Here is an 8,971-nt window from a genome sequence, read left to right on the forward strand (position 1 = left end):
TTTCTACTATAAGGAAAACCAAAACCAAAAACCAAACCAAATCAAACAAACAACAATAAAATAAACAAAAAACCCTCCATGATGTAAAGTCTACCATGAGCTACCTGAGAACTAAAATTATCCTAATCATGTTTGCAAATTCAATGCCTAGAAAACAGTACCAAATCTCAGGCTTTGAATTAAAGTTGATGGACTGAACATACATCCCCCACCTCTTCCTTCTCAATTCACATCAAAATCCTGGCTGAAGGTGTACAAAAGGGAAGAATCCATAGCTGCACTGAGAACAAAAGAGGAACCATGGCCGAGCAGAGGTGGCAAGAGGTGTTAGGAAGACGGAAAGCAGACAGATCAGCAATAATTAATAAAGGAGCGTTAGAGGCAGCTGCAGCCTGAACTCAAAGGAGCGGAGGGGGTCACGAAGAACATTCCTCCAGGAGCAGAAGGGTGGTGAAAATGAGGGGACAGGAAGGATAGGTTGGCAGCACGCGCCCTCCCCTCTGCCTGGGAAACAAGCTTCTGATGGTGGTGCTGATGCAACAGAGGGAAGCCCCCACACCTTCCAGGGGGCTCATCATTGGCTATTTACAAAGCTCCTCCAGGAAAAAGGCCCAATAGCAGCAGAAGAAATCCAGGCCAGCTCCCCACACGAATCAACTGACCTGTGCAGTCATACCTAGGGACGGTCAAGGATCACAGACATTTGAAGAAAACACAAACAGAACCAAAAAGAAAAAAATACAAGTTTTTAAAAACTAAGTAATTGACTCAGAAAAAAACCAGAGCTAACCCAAGAAACAGAACAGAATTTTTAAAAAAATCAGACATTTGAAGAAAACACAAACAGAACCAAAAAGAAAAAAATACAAGTTTTTAAAAACTAAATAATTGACTCAGAAAAAAAACAGAGCTAACCCAAGAAACAGAACAGAATTTTTAAAAAAATCTTCATTCATATCCATAGACAGATAAAGAAGATAATGATCCATTCAAAGAAAAATGTAAAAAAGAATAAACAACCATAGAAGAAAGAGCAATCAGAGAACAAGAAAGTTTTTTGGGAAATAAAAATATAATTACCAAGACAAAAGCATATTAGAAGGACAGAAAAGGTAAACAAAACATTTCCAAAAATGCAGAGCAAAAATTTTTTTAAATTTTTAAAAAGGTAAAAATAGTTAAAAGACGTGGAGGATCATGATGAAGGAGTTCCTGGAAAAGGAAACAGAGAAAACGAATATGGAAGAAATAAAAGAACAATTTTCAGGTTCAAAGGTCAGTTTTCAGATTGAAACAGGCCTCTGAATATAAAGGTGATTTTTAAAAAGACATACTGCTAAACATAGTCTTAATAAAATTTCTAGACATCTACAGTGAAGAAAAAATTTAAAAATTTTCTAGATGGTGAAAAAAGCTAGTGACAAAAGGACAAGAATTTTATTGGCATTTGCCTGTTCATCAGTAACACTGGATGCCAGAAGAGAATGAAATTGTGCCTTCATAATTCAGAAGGAAATAATTCTGTGCCTAGAATTCTATGCACATTCAAATCAGTGACCAAGTTTGAGAACAAAACATCACAAAATATACCTTCTATGTACTTTTCTTTAAAAAATTATGAGAATCTCCAAGATAATTCAAGAAAAGGGGAGATATTGGAACCAAGAAATAGTATATCCAACCTGTAATATCCTAGGATGACATCTCTATAACAGGCTTAGAAAGCAACTAATGGAAATGAAACAGGGAGTTAGAAGAAAGTTCTCCTCCCAAAAAGAAACTCTGCAAGAAAGGCTGATTCTATTCCATATAAAACAGGATGAAGAAGATAGAATCTCTTCATAATATAATAAAGAAGGCATATGTTTCTTTTTTCAACCTAATTTTAAAAGAACTCATTGGAAAAATTTCAGGAAAAACAGGAAATTTTACAAGACAATAATGGTCCACATATGCAGTACACTAAAATAAGGTGTGCCCTTGAGCCTTATGGGAGTGAAGAAAACCCACTTGACCCTGAAACTTGGAAATTGCTTCTCCAAGAGTTAATTTGAATAACACTAACTTGCACTCCAAATTAGTGATACGAATTTTTTTGAAGTTCTCTTCTCACTAATTGTTTCTTCAGAGAAGAGTATGTCCACATCTTGCACTGTAACAGTTTTAAATTTTAGACTTAACTTGTAGACAAAGCATGGAAGTCCTAAATATAGCTACAGAGCCAAGTGCACGTGCCACGACCTGTCCCTGTAAAGATAAGAATATAGTTAATTGACATCAGGAGGAGAGAGAATAAGGTAGAGCCTCCAAGTTCCTTCTTCAGTCTAGCAGAGAATGAAAAGATACCACTGAAAGTAAAAGCTGAGACATAAATTTAAGCATATTATTTGAAGTGACAGTTGTTACTAACAAAATTCAGGAGGTGAGAGGTAAGATTTACATGAACTAAATGACTCATTTTCATAGTTGGGAGTCAAGTAATACTCTCAAAAATTATAAACCACTAGAATTTTGGAAGTAACTACCAAAAACTAAAGATAAATGGGGTTAAAATCACCAGCTCCAAAGAGTAAGATGAGAGAGAGGCGATGCTTACTTTCCATTCAATAGTGTCTTTATTATTTTCATTCCTGGCATGGGTTATTCTTTCAGTAATGATAAAAATAAATAGATGATGATAATGTCAAATAAAATTTTAAAATGTAAGGCCGAAAAACAAAAACCAATTAAATGTTTAAAACAACAGCAACCAATTAAATATGAACTTGATATCCATGTTTCCTTAACTCTAGAACAATTTCTCCTTGAACAGAAAAAGTTTAGGCTTTGGGTCAGATGAACTTGGGCTTGGATTCCAGGTTTAAAAATTCCTAACCAAAAATACCCAACCAAGCAAACAAACAAACAAAAAAAACTTCCTAACCAAGTGATCTTGGGCTAATTTACCAATCTTTCCCAAGCCTCAATTTCATCATCACAAAACAGTGATAAGCCTGAAGTGTTATTTTGACAATTAAAAAAAAAAGGTAATGTATATTAAAATACATTGATGCAATGATATATAGTAAAACTTGAAATGAGATAAAAGATATTAAAATACTATTATGTGCTAGGCACATACTAAACACTCAACAAATAATGTTAGTTGTTATAATCATTATCTTTTCTGGGTGCAGAATTGGCCATTGAGCAATCAAGTCAAATCGGATAGCACTGTAGGTCTAGACTGCTACAACAGAGGCAATCAATAATTGGACATCCTTTGTGCTTCTTGGAGCTGTGATTCTCAGACTGTAACACGCATATGAATCACCTGGGTTTCTAACTGTAAGTGCATATTTTGATTCAGTGATGGGGTTCAAGACTCTGCATGCCTAACGAGCTCCCAGGCAATGTTAATGCTGCATTCTACGGACTGCACTGTAAGTGCCAAGGCCCTAAAAGATAGAATGGGGTGGTAAAGGCATTTACAGATGGGAATATTATAAATCTGTAAGGTTGAATGATTTCTTATTTAAAGAAGATGACAATTAATAGATGTATATCGTTCTTTTATGTTCAGATGTTATGTTAGATAATGAGGGCAGACAGGGTAGATGAATCTTTTGCAAAATGTCAGTGCGGTCCACCAGCTCTTGTCACTCAGCACTCCCCAGGGATCTGTCCTTGGGTTTGCTGATGCAGTTATCATGTGAACAGCTTAGCACTGTTGATGTCCAACCCTCCCCCTGCTCCCTTCAGGTTCCTGCTTGACCACAAGCCTTGGTCACATGCGAGGGGTCACATGCAAGGGGTGCAGAATCTCTCATGCAAATTTCTTCTGGAGCCCTTCTGCCTCTTTGCCAACTGTGCATTAGGGTATTTTCACAAGTACTATTACAATAAGTCTGACTCAACTAGAACATCTGGGGTAATATTTGAAAATCCATATTTAAAATCCCTTCAGAAAGGAATTTAGCAATATACAAAAAATTACATATGCTTTTACCCTTTGAACCAGCAATCCCACTTCTAGGAATTTACCTTGAAGATACCCTCTAGCAGTGGACAAAATAATGGAGCCCCAAAGATGTCTGCATCCTAATCCCCATAACGTGTGAATATGTTATCTTACATACTGAAGGGGACTTTACAAATGTGATTAAATTAAGGTACCTTGAAATGGGAAGATTATCCTGGATTAATCAGTGCTCGATATAATCCAAGGGTCCTTAAAGCAGAAGAGAGAGGCAAAAGAGGATGTCAGAATGATATGATGTGAGAAGGGCTCAGCCCAGCATTGCTGGCTTTGAAGATAGAGGAGGAGGCATGAGCCAAGGAATGAGGGAAGCTTCTAGAAACTGGAAAAGGCAAAGAAACAAATTCTTCCCAGAGCCTCCAGAAAGGAACATACCCCTGCTGACATCTTGATGTTAACCTAGTGAGACCTATTTCAGACTTCTGACATCCAGAACTGTAAGATAATAAATTTGTGCTGTTTGAAGCCACTAAATTTGTGGTAATTTATTATAGCAGCAACAGAAAACTAATATACCTTCCACAAATATGGAATAACATATGCATAAAACCATCACTGTGGTTTTATTAGTAACAGCTAAAGATTGGATACAACCCAAAGTCCCATCAATAAGGGACTAGTTTAATAAATACAATGACACACTCTGCACCTGTAAAAAAGAATGAGAAAAATCTCTGTGCCTTATGTGGGCTGACCTTTAGGACATATTTTCAAGTGGCAGGGGGGGGAAGCAATGTGTAGGACACTGTATACTATGTTAGCTTTTGTATAGGAAAAGGGGGGATAAGAATATACATATATTCATATTTTGTAAAGAGAAACACTGTAAAGATAGGCCACAAATAAATTAATAAAAATAATTATTTATGGGGTGTGGTAAGAAGGAGCTAGAGAAGGAAGTAAGACTTCTCTGAACTTTTGACTTTTGGACCATATAAATGTTTTACATATTCAAGAAATAAAACTAAATTTAAAAATAATTTGAAATAAAATTAAGATGTCCATACTGAAGTTTAATAATTTTCTGCCTATGATCTACATTCTAAAACCTTTCTTCAATTTTTTATTCTGCTCCTAACGGAATCTATCTCAGTGCAAAATAAATACTCAAGATGAAGAAACTGCTTCCCGACAGAACTCTCAAAATTGTAGCTTGATAATGGGTTAGGACTGACCGTTTCTTCTGATTTTACTGTTCCTCGAATCATATTCTGACAGTATGGTCCTGCTACGCGATTTGCAAAATAAATAATTATGGAGCAACCAATTTCATAGAGTTGGCAACAGCGCCACCTGGTGTGGAAAACCTAATACTATAACTTTAAATTTCAGTACAGTGTTTTCTTTTTTAAGGGCTGCTCTCTTTTATACGGAAATTCTATTACATGGGGGGGGAGGGGAGGGAACAATCAGAAATAGTTGGTAGTAAGATCTTATTAACTCCTTGTGAAGTTAAGCTTACTCTTAACACAAGATATTGCTGGATTACATTTTAAAAGTGCATATGAATTGCACAAAATCCTTTTTCATGCAATCAGAAGCAATTTTGGCAAAATTTATTTTAGTATCAATTGTAGACAGGCCCAATCCATTTTCATAGTTTCGATAATGTATATTATAAAAATACAGCCTGTTTCAGTAAAACAAAACACAGCAGGGATGATTTATAAGACTCTCTGATTATCTGGGTTCCTAAAAATGACATGATAGAAGCTACTATGGGCCTGAAGTCATTGAATAAAACGCACCGCATTTGTTTTTCATCCTTCCTTTACCAGTACGGCAAATGAATGAAGTTATTTCTTTGTACAATTCTTATCAAAAATAAGAATTTCTTTTAAGATGACTATTTACATACTAGAGTGAACTAGAGAACTGAGGCAATTAGACAGTTTGGGGTAAAAATAACTTTGTTTTAAAATCTTAAATAATCATCATAAAAATACTATTTGGATAACGCTTCCTCAATTGCTCCAACACCCAGGTTGCTGTCACACAAACCAATTCAATTCAAAAGAAATTTGCTGGGCATCCTCCTTGTGCCCAGCACTGCCCTGATTCAGGCAGTGGGAGCGATGGTTGAGACTCCTGAGAGGGAAGCTTCTTTAAAGCCGACTAGAGAGGGCTGGCCAGTTTATCTCAGTTGGTTAGAGGTTAGAGTGTGGTGCTGACAAGGCCAAGGTCCAGGGTTAAAAGAAATGGAGAACTTGGAATCTAGCCATTAAGTTAAAAAGTGGCTGCTCGTGGTGTTGACAGTGGGGGCATAAGGCTGAAAGAAATAGTTGGAGGTCCCACAGACAGAGAAGAAGTAACCTGAAGGAAGAAACAGTCATGAAGACTAGCAGAGGAAGAAGAAAAAAAATATCCACGCACAAGGATAAAAGAAAGCAGACAGGATGCTAATCAAGAGGGAGGAAGCAAAGCTGTGACAATGTATCCTGGATTTTTTTCCATGTTAGGCTGTGAAGACCTAAAACATTTCTTCAAATGCCTGCATAACAGAAATCCTAGAAGGTTGTGGGAAGGGGTCTATCTTGATGACCATGTCTCTATTTTATAACCTGGTCTCAAACTTTCTTGGCCCCCAAATGCCAGAGGAGAGCCCAGCTGCTCTCACTTGTCAGAGAGAAATTCTGTCAGAAATTCCACCGCCCCCACCCTGGTCCCGGTGGCCATCGTCTCCCTGGACTACGGTGGTTGCCTCCTCACCGGGACCTGCTTCTCCTCTTGCCTCCCTAATGGTCTAGTCTCCCCATGCAGCCAGCAAGGTCCTGTTAAAATCAGATCCTGTCCCTCCTCTGTTCAGGACGCCCTCCTCCCGCCCAGCCCTGGCACCCACCTCAGCCAGAAGACATGGCAAAGTTTTCACAACCCACAAGACCCTGCAAGATCTGGACCCCACCAGCCTCATCTTCCCCCTCCCCCACTCTTGCCATTCTCAGTTATGCCAGGCATATTCCTGCCTCAGGACCTCTGCACTTGTGGTTCCCTCTGCCTGGGATGTTCATTCTCCAGATACCCACACGGCTCACTCCTTCACATCCTCCAAATGTGATATTTCTTTACACAAATATCACCTTCTGTATTAGTCCATTTCTGTTGCTTATAACAAAATACCTGGAACTGGGTGATTTATAAGAAAATGAAATTTATTGCTTACAGTTTTGGAAGCTGGGAAATCCACAGTCCAGGGAACACAGTCCAGGGAACACAGCCGGGGAGGTGACTCTACAGCAATGCAGGGTCTCATGGGGCAGAAAATGGTGGAGCAGAGAGAGACTGTCACGTGCTCTCCTTTTAAAGCCCTCAAAATCATGCTCCTGACCACCGTTATTAATCCATTCACTACTGCATGGTCCTACAATCTCATCACCTCTTCAAGCCCCACCTTTCAATTACCATAATAGGATTTCCCACCCTCAACAGTTACAGTGGGGATTAAGCTTCTAATATATGACCTTTGGGGACACAATTCAATCAATCCACAGCACCTTCTCAGGAAGGCCTTCCTGATCCCCTATTTATTTTGTTGGTGGCTGGCCTATATGGGGATCTGAAGCCTTGACCTTGGTGTTATACTGATCCACTCTTTAAGATGACAGCCCACCCCTCACACTCCCTGATCTCCCCCAACCTCTTTTCTGGTTATTTTTTTCTCCTTACCCCTTATCATCATCTAACATATTAGGTATTTTTCTTTTCTTAAATGTCTCCTGCTAGTGTGTGTGTTTCCTGAAGGCGGGGATGTATTTTACTTTTGCTGTTTTGTTCAGAGCGCTTTCCCGTAGCAGAACTTTCATAAGTGCTTGCTGGCACATAGTGGGTGCTCAGTAAGTACTTGTCGAAATACTTGCTCTGCTGTGTTGCCAAGGGTGACAAGGCAGCCAGACTTTTCAGGAGAACCCTGAACTAGGGTGACCAGGAACCTCTAGCAGCACACTGCATTCCATATACAAATACTAGGTTTTAGCAGCCTGTGCTAATTCACAGAGTGGCCATTCGTTTGCGTGACAAGTCTGTGGAACTGTGCATCATCAGAACCAAGGAAAGGACTCGCTTTCCCAGCCCAAGCACAGGCCCAGCCCTCAAGCAGTCTCTGTGCCCACCGCTCTTGGTATCACCTTTAGAATCAAGGCTCTGAGGCAGCCATTGAAGAAAATAAGTGAGTGACAGCCAGGGGTGGAGTGCCTCAGTTCATGCACCCTTCTGGGTCTGTCTCAGGTGGGCTCTGAGGGCTCTGTAAACAACACCCTCTTCCTTACCTGGGTCCAGATTAACCTGGAAGTCAGGCAGATTAAGGGACTCAGATTCCGTTGTGGCCAGGTGGCTGTTAGCATGTTGTCCCTTGAATGGCACACCGTGATGACGCTGACCGCACTCCGATGAGACCCCTGCAGTGGGTAAGACTGAGGGAGGTGCATGGTACCCTCCCTCCTAGGGCTGGCCGGCTGCTCAGTAAGACTGGTGCTTATGACACTGAGGTCCGGGGTTCGATCCCTGTATTGGCCAGTCCCCCCACAAAAAACCCTCATTTCACAGGGGAGAGCGCGTAAGGGGAGGGGGTCCCCGTAGGTGGAAGCATGAGGAGGGAGGGGGCATAGTGCTCACTACGAACACCCTGTTGGATGCCCCCATCTACTGGGGACCATACAGTCTTACACCCAGTTCACAGCCGAGCAAACGGCTTAAGGACTTTCCCTCACTTGCCCAAGGTCTCCCATTAAATCCCTGGCTCCCCAATTTGGGGTCCAGAGAGCTTCCCTCAAGACTTTTTAAAATGAACTTCAAGTAGGAAGAATTGAGTTAATCATAATGCCATCACCGCCTACTGAAAGAAGCACCTGAATGGCCCCACACCCCCTTCCACCTAACAATTTCTGTTTGTAAAATAGTAAACACCTGTGGATCCACCATCCGACCTGAGCACTAGAACTTGGACCACAATCTCTACCT

At 40.2% G+C, this 8,971-nt stretch overlaps 1 protein-coding gene across 1 annotated transcript in view; it reads right to left on the bottom strand.

The window, feature by feature from the left end:
- DPYS (dihydropyrimidinase) overlaps positions 1–8,971 on the bottom strand; it is a gene marked incomplete at its 5' end in the record, with an annotated part of 64,592 nt that overhangs the window by 52,504 nt on the left and 3,117 nt on the right. The window lies entirely within an intron of this gene.

The sequence above is a fragment of the Galeopterus variegatus genome, unplaced genomic scaffold (genome assembly GCF_000696425.1).
Source record: "Galeopterus variegatus unplaced genomic scaffold, G_variegatus-3.0.2 Scaffold1478, whole genome shotgun sequence".
Taxonomy (NCBI): Eukaryota; Metazoa; Chordata; class Mammalia; order Dermoptera; family Cynocephalidae; genus Galeopterus; species Galeopterus variegatus.